Here is a 19,504-nt window from a genome sequence, read left to right on the forward strand (position 1 = left end):
ATGGTGGCAGATGACAGAACAAGGAGCAATGGTCTCAAATTGCAGTGGGGGAGGTCTAGGTTGGATATTAGGAAAAACTATTTCACTAGGAGGGTGGTGAAGCACTGGAATGGGTTGCCTAGGGAGGTGGTGGAATCTCTATCCTTAGATGTTTTTAAGGCCTGGCTTGACAAAGCCCTGGTTGGGATGATTTAGTTGGGGCTGGTTCTGCTTTGAGCAGGGGGTTGGACTAGCTGACCTCCTGAGGTCTCTTCCAACCCTAATCTTCTATGATTCTATGTTGGCATGTCCTTTCAGTGTAACAGTAGGGGACACTGTGCTGCTGGCAGTGAGATGAGATGCAGAAGTGCAGCCACCTGTTGCTTGCATTCATGAGGGTGAACTGGGAGCACCTTGCACATTGTGGGAAGCTAAAACCAAGTAGCTGGCACCTTCATGCTACTATTCTGCTATTCTTCACTGGCAGAGTCTCATTAGAAGTTACAGCGTTTTCCATACATGAAGGGGTCTCAAACACTCTGCCCACAGACAGCTGGGGGAATTAGCCTGAGTGATATAGAACAGCAGGTGTAATCTTTTTTTGTAGGTTATTGGTTCAAATGCAGCCCGGGTTGGCAGGGACAGAAAGTCATTACCACTTACACATGTGAGGCGGAGCTGTGAGTGTATTTGACTTTTATCTACTTTTCTTAACTGTTCACCATGATAGGTTTCATTGCTTAGGCTTAGCTAGTGTCCATAGGAATCAATAACTACATTTTAACATTCTCATTATTTAGCAACTTTAACTGAGTTATCAGTTTTGTCTGTTAATTATTTTTTTTTACTTAGCTGAAAGACCAGGGTTAATTGCAACCTTTCTTCAGTAATCAAGCTTTCTGTGACCAACTGCTCATTCCCCTCCTACTCCAGTAAATCCAAAAATGGCCATCTGTGCTTCTGCTGGGCCTAGCCATTGAGTTGTTGTACCCTTGGAAGTGGGCATGTTCCACCCCATGACCCACACAATCTGCCACACTCAGGGTTGGATGCATCCTAGGCTCATTGCACACAGCAGCCTTATGTGGCAGTGCTGTGCTGGAGCACATACTATTAGGGATTGAGAAGGGGGGGATGGAGCATGGGTGGAGATCAGCCAGTCAGGTATATTGAAACTGGGACAATGCATTGCTTTCAACAACAACAATAATAATAATGTTCTTGTTTATTATTGATAGCCAGAATATAAATATTAAATAATAAATACCTAGGCATTGCTAGACATTTGTGGTGCCTGTGTAACCCACACACCTGCTGTCCTATCTAGTGGCACTGAGACCACTTAAAGAGAGAGAAAAAATGAGTTTGCTCTGCAGCCTTACCTATCTAGCCAGTTGGCTTTTAGCTCATCCGGTAGAGGCTCATGCACTAAGCTACAGAGGCCCTAAGTTCAATCCCACCTGCCGACAACTGGGGTCTGTCAGTATTATAAGTGGGGGCTCGTCCCGGATTTCAACTTGGAAGTTTCTGAAGCTCAGGATGTGCTTTCTCAGCTGGGGGAAGTATGTAACGCACACATCTCCTGGGTGTGGTGTTCTGTCCTATCTAGTGGCACCGAGACCACTTAGAGAGAGAGAGATAAAATGAGTCTGCTCTACAGCCTTAGCTAACAGCCAGTTAGCTTTTAGCTCATGCTGTAGAGGCTCATGCACTAAGCTCCAGGGGTCTGAGGTTTGATCCTGCCCACTGACAACCGGTCTGTCGGCGTTACCCTGAGCCTTGAAGATTCTCCTTTATTTTTTCCTTCTTTCCTCCTACAAAGCAAATTTTGGAGCCACCATTCTCCCAACTAAGGATAATGGGATGGGATCCCTCTTCAGAAACTGTTTATAGCTCTCCATTATTTATCCAAAAAGGGGGCTATTAAACAAGGCACTTCCTCTACCAGGTGAGCCAAAGGGTCAGCTCTGGGAACCAGGCTACTCAGGTTGTCTTAATCTGCAAGTTGCTGCCTCTGACATCTGTGAGCGAAGGTTGGGCGCGAGCACCTTCTTTACCCAAACTAAAAGCTATCCGTTTGTCTCCCTACCGAAGTAAGTACACTGCCCTACAAAGGATAACCTCTCCCTGTGATGCATGTAGCCAGGAAACCGTGAGGCCTTTTATTTTCTGTGTACTATATCTTTACATTTGTAAGCATCCTGTGTGACACTTTGTCCCCACCTTGTTACAGAGGAGACACCTGCACATTGGGCTCTCATCTGGAGACTTCACTTCTGTTTGAGCTTAAATTAATGCAGATAACAAGAACAAAGTCCTTGCAGACGGACAATGTATTTTCTTTTATTTGGTGTAGTGCATACACCTGTCACTGATGCTCTTCAAGGCACTGTTTGTGGGTGTTGCCCCTGTGTATAAACCTCAGGATCTACAGTGAGTTTGGGTTTAGAGCTGGGTGTGGTACAGGGATTGCAATGCACTGCTAGCACTGGTGGATGAGCTGCTATCAGGGTCAAGTGCCCATGCCAATTCTTTCAGACTTGTCGGCTGCATTCAATGCCAGTGACTACGAGGAGTTGTTCTGCCTGGATACCCCGGCAGGGTGGATAGTGCTTCTATTCATGAGCAGCCCTATGTGCCATACATTTATTTAATGAACGTAGTCCCTTTTTCTGTTCACAAATTATTTGCCAACAGACTTCAACTGGCATGCATTGTTCAAATGGTTCGACAAATACACGTTTTCTGCAAACATACTTCAGCCAACAGGTTGTTCACAAACTCTTTGCCACTGCTATTGCTTCAAGTGGTCATTGTTCCTAATTAGCCATTTGGGCTGCATGTTTGGCCATGGCTTTGGCTGGATGGCTTTGTTCTGTTCCTGAGTGAATGACTCCCAAGCCCACTAAGAGATTTCAAAATGGCTGTGTGATATCGCAGAAGCAAATGCTCCAGTGGATACACATTCACACAGACAGTCATGACAGTTTCCCTTTCTGCAAACATTCTTGCTGACAAAATTTCACCAGCGCAAAAGTTTATGAAAAGCAAATAGAAGGCGGCAAATATGAGGATTGGGGCCAAACCTGGGAGGCCTTTGTGAGGTTTTGAGTAAATGTTCCTGAATAATTTCTAGCAGTACACAGCCAGCTCCACTCCTTTCTTTGTTGAGATCCCAGGTTTCCCTTGGCTCCCCAAGGTCAGGACTCTCACTGCCTCCCTCCCTGCCTTCTGGTGCTGGCTGAGGTCGAGGCAGGGTGGAATCACCAGGAAGTCTCTTCACGCACCCCTTACAGGTCTGGGGAGAGGAGCAGCTGGGATTCTCTTTACCCATAGGCCAGGGGTGTCAGCAGAGTCTCTCTCCACACACACCCAAGGCCTGGGGAGATAAGGCTGGGAGCCGAGAAGGAGATGCAGAGGTCTCCAACAACCTCCAATATTTCTAACAACCTCTTCCTGGCCAAACTTCAGGGCCAGTTCTCCATCCTCCTCCTCCTTGACCTATCGGATGCCCTGGACACTGCTGATCACATCTTGAAATCCTGCCATCTCTTGGCTTTTCATGACTACATCCTCTTCTGGTTCTCCTCCTACCTCTCACATTACTCCTTCAGCATCTCAGGAGAAAGTCATTGGCCCTGAGACATGGTAAAGCCTTGCCACAGAGATGAAGAACTCTCCTGTGTTTCACTGATAACTCATAGGGGTTCTGTAACTAATAGTTCTGTATAAAGAGTGAGAACCCCTGATAGCAGAGCGTAGGAGGCATTCCACTGTGTTTGGGAAGTGGACTGTAACCTGCTCATTGAAGAGTCTGGCTTTGTGAAGTGATGTAATGTGTGCTGTAATCCTGACCACTGCTCCCCTCTCCTTCCCCAATTGTTTAATTAGCTCTGAAATGACAAACCTGGTCTGCATGCTTGGTCAAGTGGCAACTTTCATTCAGTTGTCGGTGAGAGCAACAGGATGTTTCTTTAGGTTCATTTCACACTGGGTCACATCAACCTCAAGTTATTTGCTTCCACTGAAATCCTGATTGTTAGAATCACACCCATTTTTCATCAATGGAAAACTACCAAATAAATATAATATCCATTTTAAAACAAAAAAAATAACGTATGAGACAGTGGCCGTACAGGAAAGAAACACTTTATAATTTTAAATAATCATAATGATCAGACAGCCATAGTAATTGTATTGGTAAGAAAGCATGTATACCCTATGTTTTCATTAAGCTACTATAGGAAGAAGTTTAGAGCAAAGGACTGGCCACCGGGAGAATCAAGTTCTGCTCACAGCCCTACCACAGATTTTGGACAAGTCTTATAGCATTCAAGTCATCAGAATGTTCAAACCTGGGGATCTAAAGCTAGGACCTCAAATCTAGGGGGGAGGGATAGCTCAGTGGTTTGAGCATTGGACTGCTAAACCTAGGGTTGTAAATTCAATCCTTGAGGGGGCCATTTAGGGATCTGGGGCAAAACTCTGTCAGGGGATTGGTCCTGCTTTCAGCAGGGGGGTTGGACTAGATGATCTCCTGAGGTCCCTTCCAATCCTCATATTCTATGATTCTACAGTGGCACCTAAATGAGTGGCTGGATTTGGAGAGGGGGTGAGCCATTGAAGTCAAGGGGAACAGCAGATGCTTAGCACCTCTGAAAATGAGACCACTGGATGGCAGCCATAGTCTTTTCCAAGCCAATCCTTGCTCTCCCATGGCCTTCATCCCCTCTGACCTGTCCTGCTTCCTGCACCACAGCTGGGCACATTCTCTCAGTGGCTTCCCTAATGGGGAGCTCCTAATAGCTGCATAAATGGAGTGTTTTAGAAGCTGTACCATGGCCTGAAAAACAAACTACAAACTTCTGCACACCAGGAAATGCACAGTTAAGGTATTGCTGCACATAGAACACAAGCACATATCCTTAACTCTGACCCCTTTAGCCCCCTATCCCGAGGAGTCCCTGACATTCATCTTTGTGCCTTTGTCTCTAGTGCCTTTGTGTCCAGTGTGATCTCTGCCAAGCAGCAGCAAGTACTCCCTGGATCAGTGGTGCTGCCCTAAGGATCATGTGTCATGGGGGACTGTATGAATAGGAGTCCCGATTTGGAGCTGTGGTTGGCACAAAGAAAATGGCAATTTTTGTTAGGATGGGCAATGTATTGGAATGTTCCCAGTTCCCTACCACAGCACAGGAAAGCCCTGTACAGAGATTAACTAATTTATCATCACATCAGCCCAGAGCAGCATAGGAATAAGTGTTGTTATCCTCATTTTGCAGGCATTTGCAGGCTTCCCCCAAATCCAAACACACACAGGCTCCCTCACCCCAATCCACACACAAGGGACAGGGCACAGAGTCCCCCACACAAATTCAGGCTCTTCTATCTCACACAAGCAGCTTGCACTCCTCTGCTCTCCCCACAGGTCTTCTCTCTGTTCTCCTCTCTCCCCCTTTGCCTCTTAGAGCCGCCCCTCCATGTCAGAGCAGGAAGAGAAAGTGCTGCAGGGTCTGTGCTTCCTGCTAGCCTTTGCAGGCTCTGCAGGCTGCAGCATAGCCGACCTGGCACCAGTAGCCAGGATGGGGAGGGGATGGGAAACAGGAAATGGTTTGGTCCAGGGGCATTAAATGGAGAAAAGCAGCAATAAGAATGCATGTTTTAGGGGAAGAAGAAATGGCTGTTGCATTTTAAGTCCCCAGATGTAGGGTGGGCAGAGTTGGGAGAATCACCAGGGAGGAAAAAAGTTGGGTGTCAGAGAGGGAACATGCACTACCCTCTACTGTGATAGAGCCTATGGCTGCACATGACTACTTTGGTACTAAGCATGGTATCGGGAGATGCTGGGGAGCATGCCCAGTTCAGATGGGGTCTGTGAGGAGGCTCAGTGGGGATGAGGAGCGTGCTCAGTGTAGATTGAAGGTCTGTTGATTTTAGCAGCAAGCCACTAGCAAACTCTACTGAGTATAATACAGACCCCTAATGGTGATTTTTGCCATTTTCTAACTTGGCCATATCTGAATGGATTTGCATGGGACCAGCAAAAGACCCCTCTCTGACCTAAGGACTATACCCCTTCCAATTTTCACATCCCTGCTGCAAATTTTGGAGGCTCTAAGAATTCCTCAAAAAAAAAGTTGGAAATGTTTTTATAATAGGACATGTTAGGCAACCGTAACATAGGAGTCAAGGCTACTGTCCTATAATACTGAAAAAGCCGTGCCTTGTGTATGATGGGAAGCCTGATCATGTCCTGTTGGCTTCCTCATACCTCAACTTTCCCCACCTGGAGTCACCACTCCTTACCTGAGTTCAGCTATTTAAGCAGAGTAGTTGGAACTTAGACGAATGTATTTCAAAGGGAAAGAGGCTGCACTGAATACTGCATTGAATTGTTATGCACCCTACGCTTCGCCTGTCTGAACCAATCCCATTACCATGGCTTCCCTGGGTCAGATCATTTTCTGGAGGTACCGTACAGTCTTTATCTGCTTTTGGAGATAAGGGAGGGAGGGAATTGTTCTGTGTTTATTTAATTATGGGAGGTCTGGGCTCCACTGCCACATCTGGCTATTGTGCTGTCCTCCCTTGGGGACTTTTGTTCAGCTTTGGCAAGGGAATTCTTTGCCATTTGGCTCAATATCATGCTCTTGGGCTGCTTTTAGTGTTTGTATGTTTTGAGTTGTTGTGTGGAAAGTATGAATGCCAAGCCAGTCATTGATATAAGACATAGACTTAAACTGTTGTAGTCATGCTCCCAGATCCCAATGGGATATAGTTAGTGATTACAGCAAAAATGAAAACTTATTTCCAGTGAAATGAGTAAGTCTTGCTTACAGCATTTCAGAGCTGCATGTTATTAGAAGGGAGGGATGTAAATGGCATTGGAGAGCCTCTATATTTCCTCTGTCAGCATTTGGAAAGTTGTGCAAATCTCCCCCAAATCAGTGTATTAGAGAGAGTAATCCACAATCCATACTGCAGTATATTTTCTGTGTCTCTCCGCACAACAGTTTATTCCTGTGTAAGAGCTATGCTGATGAGGAGGTGTAAGGAAAAGAAAAAGGATTTCGTCTGTTTGTTCAATAACGCTTCTACCTTTTGATCTATTTGGCAAAGCCACAAATCAAAATCAAAAATACACAGAGAATAGATATCCTGGGAGATTCATAACGGGATACAAAGTCTCAGGTCGCCTCCAGGTCAGTAATGGCTTAAAATGATTTATATCAGACAGCAATTTGGTGGCTCCCATGTGAAATGAATTGGAAGACTCAGTCGAGTTTCTAATGGACAGATGCCAGTCTCATAAAATCACTACCACAAATAGCGCTTTGCTGACTGTCTTTGCAGAGAAGCCAATTGTTTAATAGGGCATGGACATTGAACTCTTTTTCGTCTCCCTAAACATGGCTGTTCTGGGCTGGATTAAAGCAGGTTAGCACAGTGGCATGTAGGAAGCCTATACTAATATTTATTCTGTTGATAGGACTTCAGTTCTCAAGGCTATCAGTCCAGCACTAAATTCCCCAGTGGCAGAATGCCCAGTGCATGAAACCCTTAGAACAACCTAGTTCCTGCGAACCTTGCCACATTTTCCTGAATTCCTTGTGTGAGGAATAGCCTCCTCCTGCTACAAGATAAATAATCACTGTATATATAAAGCACCTGACCTGGCCTGCCAAGGTGCTCAGGTCACTGTACATCAATTTCATAATAAACTGTGAAAGCAACAAAATAATACTCTGTAGTGATAGTAGTATAATGTAATATCATAAATGTCAAATGAACCTCTTATTTTCTGTGCATTTGGAACGCACATAACAAGCTGCTCTGTTATTAATGGGCGTGTAGTCCTGACTAACTACCTACAACCAGCCTGACTGGTTTTGTCAGAGGAACAAATGAGCCCTCATCCCTTAATTCTTTCAGAATAACCACACTGGCTGTGTTGGCTAATGTCTGCTTCCTATGGACAGTAATGTCCAGCTGAAGCAGCAGAAGGAGACACCGGAAACAGTGCTGATGCTTCCCAGAAAAGAAGGGCTTCTGAAAGTCCCTACCTCTTATCCAGGGCCGGCTCCAGGGTTTTGGCCGCCCCAAGCAGCCAAACAAAACAAATCAAAACAAAAAAGCCGCGATCGAGATCTGCAGCGGCAATTCGGTGGGAGGTCCTTCGCTCGGAGCAGGAGTGAGGGACCATCCGCCAAATTGCCGCCGAACAGCTGGACGTGCCGCCCCCCTCCGAAGTGGCCGCCCCAAGCACCTGCTTGGAGCCGGCCTTGCTCTTATCACTAAGCTTGATGTTTCAGATGGTTAGAAATGGCTAGGGAGAGTTAACTCTTTGCATCCAGGTTAGAATTGGAGATGTAGGGGAATTAAAATCCCTGCTGTTTATCACAAGTCAACTGATCCTCTTTAACTATCAAATGTCCCAAAACTTCTTCAACATAGTTAAAATTGCCCAGCGCTGCCTGGTGCCCTTCCAGAAGGTGGAGAATGGCTAAACTTAAGCTTCTGAAAGCCAGGAAAGCCTTCAGTCACAACACCTTGTGCTCTGGTCCCATTAGAATGGATAACATGGTTTAGTGGGGATTGTGCTCGAATACCACACAGCATGAGGTCAGAAATTGAAAGCATAGTCCACTTTCCCCATCTGGCTAGTAAGAAGTGTAAGGACAGAGCCAGAGATGTCCTATTCTGGCCTGTTACGAATACTGCCATGGAAGAGAAGATCCAAGAGTGGAGAAAGCAAACTGCAAAAGATCCGTTGAAACCATGTGAGATTCCTGATTGCCCTTGCTCATGTTTGGTTCAGATCCATTTGAAGTCAATAGAAAAGATTACCTCTTATTGTGGACTACTACACATTTTTAAAAAATTGAATTGTTGCAAAGCACATCAAGTAGCAGATTGTGAATCACACTTTGTAACTCACTATGGGACTCCAGCTAAAATTAATAAAGGATCAGAGGCAAAAATTTCAATAGTAACTAGGGATTTGGGGTGCTTTAATTTTTGGATGTTCTATTTAGGGTACCCAAAGGGACTGGCTTTTTCAGAGGGTGAGTACTCAATACTTTCTGAAAATCAGACCCTTTTAAAGGTGTTTCTAGCTGGGCACCCAAAATTTGAGAAACCCCAAATCACTAGATGCTTTTGAAAATCTCAGCTGCAATTCCCTAGAGGCTCTTTTGACAATCCTCTTTGCTATATCAGTTTGTGCCCTGGTGGATTAAGGATTCAGCTAAAACATCACATCTCACTTACCCTTGGGAGCAGAAAGGTAAAAAGCTTAGTGCCAACATCTAACAAGCTTCTTGAGCTAAAGTCAATTAACCTTGAAGTAGTTGCAAAAGAGCTATTCACTCAGAAGCTGGAAGTCATATTACAACACTTATGGTAAAAAGATTTACCTCAACTGCAAGTAGTAGAATGATTCCAAACAGGAAGTGGTCCAAATCTTTAGAGGAGGATGGCAGGCCTGATTGTTTCTCCAGTGTATCTAGGGCAGGGGCCGGCAAACTTTTTGGCCTGAGGGCCGCATTGGGTTTCAGAAATTGTATGGAGGGCCGATTAGTGGAGGGGGTCGTGGCCCGGCCCCCATCCCCTATCCGCCCCCCCAGGACTCCTGCCCCATCCAACCTCCCCTGCTCCCTGTCCCCTGACCGCCCCTGGAACCCCTGCCCCTGACTGCCCCCCACCACCCCTTCCAACCCCCCCTCTCATTCCTGACGGCCCCCCCAGAGTGAACGGCAGAGTGAGCTGAGGCTGCGGAGGAGGAGGAACAGCGGGGGAGGGACCGGGGGCTAGCCTCCTGGGCCAGGAGCTCGGGCTGGGCAGGAGGGTCCCGCGGGCCGGATGTGGCCCACGGGCTGTAGTTTGCCCACCTCTGATTTAAGGGAAATATCCCCTCCCTCACATCTATAGGGCCCCTGGCACTCACCTGTTGGAGCCCTAATATCCAGCAACCACCTATATTCCTTTAACTGCTGCTGTCCGCATGTTCTACTATATCAGACAGTATTGCTGCATACAGGGCTCATACAGCTTCAGGGATGGATGAAGACTAAATGTGGCTCCGATCAAAGTCATGGGGCCTAAAATTTGCTCATGTATTTTGAGGGTGGTGGTGACAGTCACACCACTTGTGAGCCCCTTCAGTTAAAGAATTTGGGAGCCCATTCGGAAGGAAGTTTGATTCTGCTTTAATCTGCTTCAATCTGATTACACCAGACTTCCTCACCAAGGGCTGGCAGGGAGGACTCTGTGGGGCACTGAATACTTGCCACACTAGTAACCCACCTAGGTCTGGTATCAGATGGGGGTGTGATGCTGACAGGCCAGGTGCCAGCTCATGCCAGAGCCTCAGACCGCATAAGGTGGCTCCAAAGTAAGGGTCTCAGGTCTCTGGGACCGTTCTGGCAGAAGGACACTTTCCAGGATAATAAAGCAGAGAAGAGCACATACTTGCCAGAAACGCAAGGACGAGCTGAAGTTCCAGAGACAGTCACAGGCAGTACTGTGAGACACCAAACTGAGAGGGTGGTGGGGGGCAGGCCCCTTTATACCAGCACTATGAGTGCGCAACTCCAGGGCTGACCCGATGAATACCTCTGAGAGAGAACTTTCCGGCGGCTGTTCTCAGGGTGAGCACACACCTACTTTGGAATGGCCGTGAGCAACACATTTCAAAGAACAAGAGTTATGGAAGGTCAGTAACCGTTTTTTTCTGATGGCCTGCCCTGAAGTAGGCACTCACAGTGGTGAGCCTCTCCAGACAGCATGACAAGAGGACACCATTTGGAAAAGTATGCCACTCTGCCCCCACTGGTGTGACCTTGTACACACATGTGGAAGGTCAGGCTGGTGGGGGATGCGGCGGGGCACGCTTGAGAATGGCATCCCCGGTGTGGCGTTGTGGGCCAGGGATTCGGTTTGTGGTTTGTATATGCTGGTTCAAGCTGGGACCAAATGACAAAGAAGGATTTTTGGTATAAATGGCTGAGTTTAAAGTGACACAGGGCCTTTTTTTCTGAGCAAGCAAATAGACAGGACCTTTTGTCCAAAGAAAGGTCAGCATCCCTTGGGCTAGAGCCTATCGGATTCCCCATGTGGAAGATAGGTGACTTCTGCTATAATTAGTAGGAGGCCTGTAGGAACTCTTATTATTTTTTGTTTTCTCTGTAATGTGTTTGCCCTAAGAATAAATGTTTTTTGCTTTGTGAAGTCTGGTCGGTAATTTATATTCACTGTTGTAGCCCCTGGGGAAAGAATCAATGCCAGATGCTGAACCCTGGTCAGACTTGCTGGGAAAATCATTGTCAGGTATAGAGGGACTGCAAGTCTAAAATCCCAGTCAGGAGGGAGAGAGACATGGGTCTCTGCCCACGGGAGGTGGCAGCTGGGAGTCTGAAATCAAGGGATCTCAGAAGGGAAATACAGGCGCAATTATCCTGAAATTGTGACAGGTTGATTTCTAAGGGCCAGATTCTGTCACTTACACTGAGTAGCACCTTACTCTTAAAGTACTCCCACTGCCCCACTGATTTCAGTGGGACAGTCACAGGGTGGCCGGCCCCTTTAAGGGGAGAGATCCAGCCCCACCTGTGATACATTTTGCTCTCCTCCTCAGGTAGGGAAAATGAAGGCTATGTGACTGGTGGGTCATGTGACTCAATCAGGCCTTTACAATATCTAGCTCAGAGGCTGGGGAGAAAGGTGGAAGTGGTGGTTGACTTTTCCTAGTCCAGGGGAGCTGTAGTCTGGCTCTAGAAGAGGGGAAGTTGCCACTGGGAGATTACCACTGGGAGTCATTGCTTTGGTAAAGAGTGAGACTTGCTTTAAATAGGGTGTGAGTCCCAGGGGAGATGTGAGACAACTTTGGTTTATGCTGTATTTGGACTGCCAGCAGGGAAGAGCCAGGAGGGTCAGCACTCTGGTCAGAGTGAGAAGAACTATGAGTTGAGCCCAGGAGGGGACAGAATAGCTTTAGTTTATGTTAACTTGGGGCTGTTGTCAAAGGTGATGTTTATTTTGGATTTTGAATACCCTGAAAGGGGATTGAACTCTGAGGGCTGGTCTACACCCAGCCGCTAGTTCGGCGGCTGGGGATCGAAGTTCTGGGTTCGACTTATCGCGTCTGGTCTGGACGCGATAAGTCGAACCAGGAAGTGCTCGCCGTCGACTGCGGTACTCCAGCTCGGCGAGAGGAGTACCGCGGAGTCGACGGGGAGCCTGCCTGCCGCGTGTGGACCGCGTCTGAACCGCGGTAAGTTCAAACTAAGGTATGTCGACTTCAGCTACGTTATTCACGTAGCTGAAGTTGCGTACCTTAGTTCGACTTGGGGGGTTAGTGTAGACCAGGCCTGAGAGTGACCCAGCTGGAGGGCTGAGCCACATGAATCCCTAGGACAGATGGAAAACTCTGAGGGGCAAATGAGGAAGGGGTGCTGCAGAGCCATCCTATGCCACAAACGGGTGTTCTGGAGGCAGCAACCTTGCTACAGTGACTGTTCATGGAGTGAGGGAGTACTCAGTGTAAGTAAGGTGGCAGAGGTTAAATGATGGACAGTGAATGAACAGGGCCGGCTCCAGGCACCAGCTTCTCAAGCAGGTGCTTGGGGCGGCCGTTCCGGACAGGGGCGGCAGTTCCAGGCATTCGGCGGCAATTCGGCGGACGGTCCCTCACTCCGCCTGGGAGTGAAGGACCTCCCGCCGGGTTGCCGCCGGAGATCGCGCGCGCGGCTTTTTGGAGGGCGCGCGCGGCTTTTTTTTTTTTGGTTTTGGCTGCTTAGGGCGGCCAAAACCCTGGAGCCGGCCCTGTGAATGAAGCAAGGGTGCACCCATTGAATACTGAGAATCAAAAATGATTAAGACTTTTTAAAAAAAAATAATGAATCTAGCCCTCGTCTTACTTGGCTGAGCAGGTGAGCAGGGCTGGTTCCAGGCACCAGCTGACCAAGCACGTGCTTGGGGCGGCACCTTAGAAGGGGTGGCCAATGTTGGGGTGGCGGGGGGCGCTCGCGGTGTTTTTTGTTTTTTTTTTTGTTCGGCGGGGCGGCGCTCGAGGGGTTTTGTTTCGGCTGGGCAGCGCGGGGAGTGTTTCGGTGGCGGCGTGGCGCTGGGGGCGGAGGGGGGCTTCGGTGGCCTGGCCCAGCGCTGGGGGGGGGGGGGGGGGGTTTGGGCGGCCCAGCCCGGTGCTTCGTGGGGGGGAGGGGGTTTGGGCGGCGCAGTGCTTGGAGGGCGGGGTTTGGGCAGCCCAGCGCGGCACTTCGGGGGGGGGGGTGTTACGGCGGGGCGGCGCTCTTCTTTTTTGCCTAGGGCGTCAAAAAAGTTAGAGCCGGCCCTGCAGGTGAGTAAGGGGGAGTATGGTCTACTTCACCCCTTGCTTAGTTAAATAAGATCTATCTGGGGTCTGGTGCAGCCCCTGGCCTCTGGATAATCCCCCTCTTTAGGCAAGTGAAGAGATGCAAGGAAAGGGAGTCTTGGCTTCACCCACCCTGTACTCAATGGCCTAGCATGAGGGGAGAAGGAAGCTGCACCCTTCCAAGTGTTACAGTGAGCTACTTTCCTCTCCTTGGAGCCAGAGGACCATAGAGGAAGAATTGTACCTCAGAAGAGGATGGATCTCTGAGACACAACAATTCCTGGAGCTACTTCTGTGCAGCTACCACAGCCAGATGCTTGTATGTTTTTAAAAAAAAAATAGCTCTCAGGGTTGTGGACATGTGGAGGAGTAGCACTTTGTACTGGCAGGCAGTGTGTCTCTCCCCCACAGAATCTCTGAGAACAGTGGTGTGAGTATCTGATGGGTATGTGGTAGGAGACATCCTTGAGGTTCAGGGTCACATACCGGTCTCCTTGGGAGAGGGAAGGGGTGGTGATTTGAAGGTCAGCATCCTGAACTTGAAGATCTTTATGTATTTGTTTAGTCCCTGAAGAGCTAAGATGGGATGAAGGCCACCTATCTTCCTGGCAATCAGCAAAGTACCTTTCCCCAGGCATCTTTGCAGGATCTCCTGTATTGCCTCTTTTGTGAGAAGAGATTCCTGTAGAAACACTTTCTCATGAGAATGATCCTTGAAGCGGGAAAGGGGATTTAAGAAGAGACTTATTGTAGAATTGGCTGTTATAACCTTTTTAGACAATGTCTAACATGCCTGGATCGGTGGTAATCACACACAAGGCATCAAAGACATGGGAGAGGTGATCTCCAAGAGGAAGGGACACAGATAGATGGGTTTCTGGCACATGGTTCTCTACAATCTTGTTGAACCTGTAGACAGCAGGCTGATGAGGCAGGGTCACTGCTAGAGTTATGATGGCCTTGCTTGGGTCTAGTATCAGAGGGGTAGCCGTGTTAGTCTGAATCTGTAAAAAGCAACAGAGGGTCCTGTGGCACCTTTAAGACTAACAGAAGTATTGGGAGCATAAGCTTTCGTGGGTAAGAACCTCACTTCTTCAGATGCAAGTGAAGTGAAGATGACTTGCATCTGAAGAAGTGAGGTTCTTACCCACAAAAGCTTATGCTCCCAATACTTCTGTTAGTCTTAAAGGTGCCACAGGACCCTCTGTTGCTTTTTGCTTGGGTCTGTTTCTTGGCCAGATATTCTGAATGAAACTGGGCCTGGGGCTTCCATTGGAGGGATCTGTCCTCTCCAGGCATATGGCCTCTGGTAGCGGAAAACTGGGTACATCATCTTTTCCCTTTTGTCTGTGGAAGACTAGGATAGGCTGAGAGAATGAGCCTGGTGATCTGGTGGGCTTCATCTTGTTGAGGGCATCATTGTCTTGGAGCTGAATAGTAGCTCCTCAATCCTTGATTGGGCCTCAGAAATGAGGCCAGACATCTAGAATCATGAATACATTTGGAGAATCACTCTGGTGGCCACACCCTTAGCACATGTGTCTGATGAATCATGGACCTCTCCTAGGGGATATTTTGCTACAGTTCGGCCTTTGGTGCCCAGATTTTTTTGCAGGCTGCTCTGATCCTTGGAAAAGGGTCAAAAATCAAAGTGAGATATACCACAAGATATAATGGAATCTTTCCATTATCACCTGGTAATTCACAGCTGACATGCCTGAGGAGCTCAAAGGTTAGACCTTCCTGACCAAAGCAGGTAATATTCAGTCTTCTCTATCAGTAGGAGAAGGATGCAAACACATTGATCCCATGGGTGCTGAGATGAATAGGGTTTTGGTGACCAGGTTCTGAGATAAGTAATCAAAATCCTAGAAAAGAACTAGGTATTTCCTGCAGGGTGGATTGATTTAAATCAGAGACTTAAATCAGTGATTTTAACATGATTAAAATCACCTAGTGGAAAGTCTCAATTTAAATAATTGATTTAATCAACTTTTCTATTTGTACTTCAGTTATTTTCTAAAGAAAGGTACATTCTCACTGGTTGATACAATTATTAAAACATGTTGATTTACAACTAAATAGAGACTTTACACTAGATTTGGTACATCTTTTTGCTACCTAGGAGGGTACAATATAACTATATACATTTATTCAAGCAATTATACAGCTTAATATTTTCAGATTCTTATTAATTGTACACTTTTAGTATGTTAAAAATGGTGAATGATATGTTGCTCATTTACTAGATGATTAGCTTTTTGCTCATGATTTGTGTCAAGCTGAATTAGGATTGTCACTGAAATTTAATTAAACACAAAATGGCATATCCAATTTATTTTTAATAAACAAAACAACCTTAAATGTTTTGGAAACATAAATTTAGCTTATCAAAGCATGTTTCACATTTACAACTATATGATTTACTAAAGGAACATGAGAGAGATTAACTGCAGTCAGTGAATTTAACTGATTATTTCAGGTCAGCCTGGGAAAATTTTCAAATGTGCCTAAATAAAAGTGACTGGAGCTTAAGTTCCTACTCGCCTAAGTCTCTTGAATATGAAACAACAGTCTCCTAAGTTACTTAGACTGTCCTTTACTCTTTTAAAACTAGTAGATCTCCCCTCGCCCATCATTTTTATTCAGACTGGAAGAGAAAGACAAGTGTTCCTGCTTTTTCAACTGCAGTCAATATCTCAGCTTTGAATGAACTAAGCCAAATGAAGAAAATATTTTTTTCTGGGCCTTTGGAAGATGCTATTTCTGTCAAAAGCTGAGTTAGCATTTCAACAAGCTCTGGTTCCAGGTGCTTAGCTAGTGACTTCCACCTGTTCAGTCACAGTGTTGTGACTTTTTGAAACATCATCAGCAAACATGTACTGCTTGAATGGTTCACCTCCAGCCCTGAAACTTATTATGGTTGGCATGATTGATGGGTGATTATTAGATGCCCATGTCACAGCAGCATCTTCTTCTTCAGCAGTTAGGCATGTACCCTGGTACTTTGGGTTAAGAATATAGCCAAGAAAATGAGGTGGAGTAAGTGCTTGATCCATCCACTTCTTTACTGCTTGCCATTTAACTTTGTTGTTGGATATTTCTTTCTTCAGTGTCTCTAGAAGTTCTCTCCAAAGTTCACCAGCATCAGCACTACAGCAGCAATCTTTCTTCAGTTTGTCCAAGGTTAAGGAAATAGGTTTCAGTATATTGAGACTATCTCCTACATTTCTCTGTATCCAATGTTGACTACTTTAGCTGTGATAGTGCCATCTATTTTGTTACAATTTTCTTCACAAATTGTCATCAGAATAGGCCAGTTCTTAATAAATAGCTCAAAACAGTGAGCTACTGAATTCCATTGTACATCTTGCAGGAGAATTAGTTGGGATCTTCCTGCTCTCTTCAGTGACGCTGAAGCAACGTGACTGTTGTAGAAGTATTTTTCAATTTCAGCATTTTCCTTTTTTTCTGGAGTTGTACTTAAGGCTTTGGCTAAATGATGCATCATATGAACGCTGTACTCGTATGTTATACATCTCAGATTGTCTTCATTATCTTTGTCAGATTTCTAACCTTTGCTCACTTGCAGCATTATCTGTGACAAAGCTACGCACTTGACACTTGAATTTTTGTTCAGTTTGTTACAGCTTTTACTTCTACTTCTCTATTCTGCTATATGGGCATTTCCTAATACATCAGTTGTCACACAAGCACATATTACTAAATCATTGTGTACATTGCTCCACCCATCAAGACTCAGATTAATGAATTTCCCTGTTTTTTGCACACTGTTCAATTTCCTTCTCATACACTGTATTCAGTAACCTTCCAGCAATATCTGCCTTGTGGGGTGGAGGATAGCCTGATCATAATGACTGAACCATGTCAATGAAATGTTTGTTCTGAACAAGACAAAAGGGAGAATGTGTTGCATAAATGAACCAATCAATCTTTGCATCTATGGAGTTTTGCTGGTCCTGATTACAAACTCATCCATGATTTTATTGGATAATGAAGAAAGTAAATAACCTGTATAAAAAAAAAAGACTATCTGATATATGTTTAGTTGCAGCACTAGCGGTGGTACCAGCAGATGACTCTGAAATTGTGGACATGTAGATGATGTCAAAGCTGGACCATGAAACAAAATGGTAAAAAAAAAAAAAAAGTCACTCTCACTCACTTAAAAAAAAAAAAACATTTCAGAAGTCCAGCAGTGACAGTAAAAATGTAGCTGATAAATACTCCCACAACAAACATCCCAATTATATTTTGAACACAGACATTTTGAAATTCGTAAGTAATCAATCCACTCAAAGCACAAATTTATGAGAATAATGTAAGTCATCACTTACGGTAATGTAAGACATGGCTAGCAGGCCACAAGAATGATGCAAAAATAAGTTTACTAACCTGTTGGTCCAGATATTTCAGACATGTCCACATCATCATCGTCACACTCATTGCCTTCTGAAGAGCATTTTTCATAATGTTGTTTCATTCTAATAACCCAAACTTGCATCACTCTGTTGCACTGTTTACATTTGCCACATATTCCTTTTATTACCCAGAGTTACAGGAGTTTCCTGAAAATATTCCCAAATAGCATCTTTCTTTTTTTATGACCTGCAGCCAGGGCAGGTTTTTCTTCCTCCAGTCCCCACATGTTGAAATCAACACTAGGGGCTGCACTCTGAAGAATGTTGTCTCTTCTTCCCAGTGTCCTGCTTTGACACCAGTGTTGCTTCTTTCTTGTTGCACACTCTGCTCCTTCTCCCTTGTTACCTAACTTCCCTGCCCCACCCTCACCCCCAGAAAAACAAAACAACTAACAATAATCCAAGATTTCTACTCCTGTAAACCACATGCTTTTTGCACTGCAGTATTTGAATTGTTTAGAGACAGAGAGGGAGGCAGTTGAGAAATTACTGGATTTCTGTTTCTTTGTATCTCTTTCTGTGTACACACACAAGGAGACAAAGCAAAGCCATTTACATGAAGTAACCAGAACTGTCCAGAGGCAGGGGTTGATAGTTACTGGGCAGGTCAGTGTTTTTCCATGAGCTCGAGAGTAAATTTCCATGGTGGGTGGAGTAATAAATATTCATAATTTGAGAACTGCGCCAATCAGAACTCAGGTAGAGAGGCTATCACATAGGAATGTGAGACCACTCAGGTCAGCTAAGTGGATGGTCCTGATGATACACGATGGTGTCTCCTGGAGTCAGAGGCCAAGGTCCCAATGCCTGTAATGACTTTGACAGTCTCTTGAACTCAGTAGCACAGCCCCTGGTTTCCCCACAGAAGCAAGCTGTTAATACAGCACACAACCTATTGTGCCATATTTATAAAGCTGGACCTCAAAAGTTGGATGTTTTTCCCCTGGTTCGTTCTCTATATAGAAAAGCAGCCTTTAACTCCAAGTGTTTGATAGAGGCTCATGGATTCAGCACTTTTTTTTATTTAAATGCTTTACAAGATTATAATAATCGTGGGCCTTAACATATTTTTTATAAAATTCAGATTTCACTTAAAGCAGATTTATTTTTAATAAGAAAAACATATTATAATTTAAATAACAACAAATCTGTTTTATTTTATTTTTTTAAAGTAATTGAATCTTTACCAACCCTGATCTCCTATCTCCTATTTTGGGCACAGCTGGAGAAGTAGCAGGCATTAGCCAGGAGTCATTTACTGGGCCAGGGCATCCCTGACTGATGGGGAGGGTAATTAAAGAGGGACTCAGTGGCCTTGCCAGCCGAGGTGGCAGTTTCCATGTGTAGCATGTGTGCCACCCTGGCCAGGAGCTCCTGGAATTGTTTGTATTCATCACGTGGTAATACCACAAAGGAGTCTGCCACAGAGTGTCTGGCCCCTTAAGGGAAGATGGAGGGGGGGTGGGCAGTGCACCTGTGACAATCTTAACTTACCTCCCCAGGAGGGAAAATGAATTTGGTTATGTAACTAACTCAGGCCAAGCCTAGAGATATAAGGGAGAGGATTGAGGGAGAGTAGAGAGTTCTTCAAAGAGGAACTGCTGAAGCCAGCTGCTGGAGGAACTGATGGGGGGGGAGGAAGAAGTTTGCTGGTTAGTAGCCCCAGGAAGGAGGGCTGTGTAACCCCTAAACTTAAGTGGGAAGTTACAGGCCA

Source organism: Terrapene carolina, unplaced genomic scaffold, assembly GCF_002925995.2.
Source record: "Terrapene carolina triunguis isolate 2854851 unplaced genomic scaffold, T_m_triunguis-2.0 Scaffold242, whole genome shotgun sequence".
In the NCBI taxonomy this organism is placed as follows: Eukaryota; Metazoa; Chordata; order Testudines; family Emydidae; genus Terrapene; species Terrapene triunguis.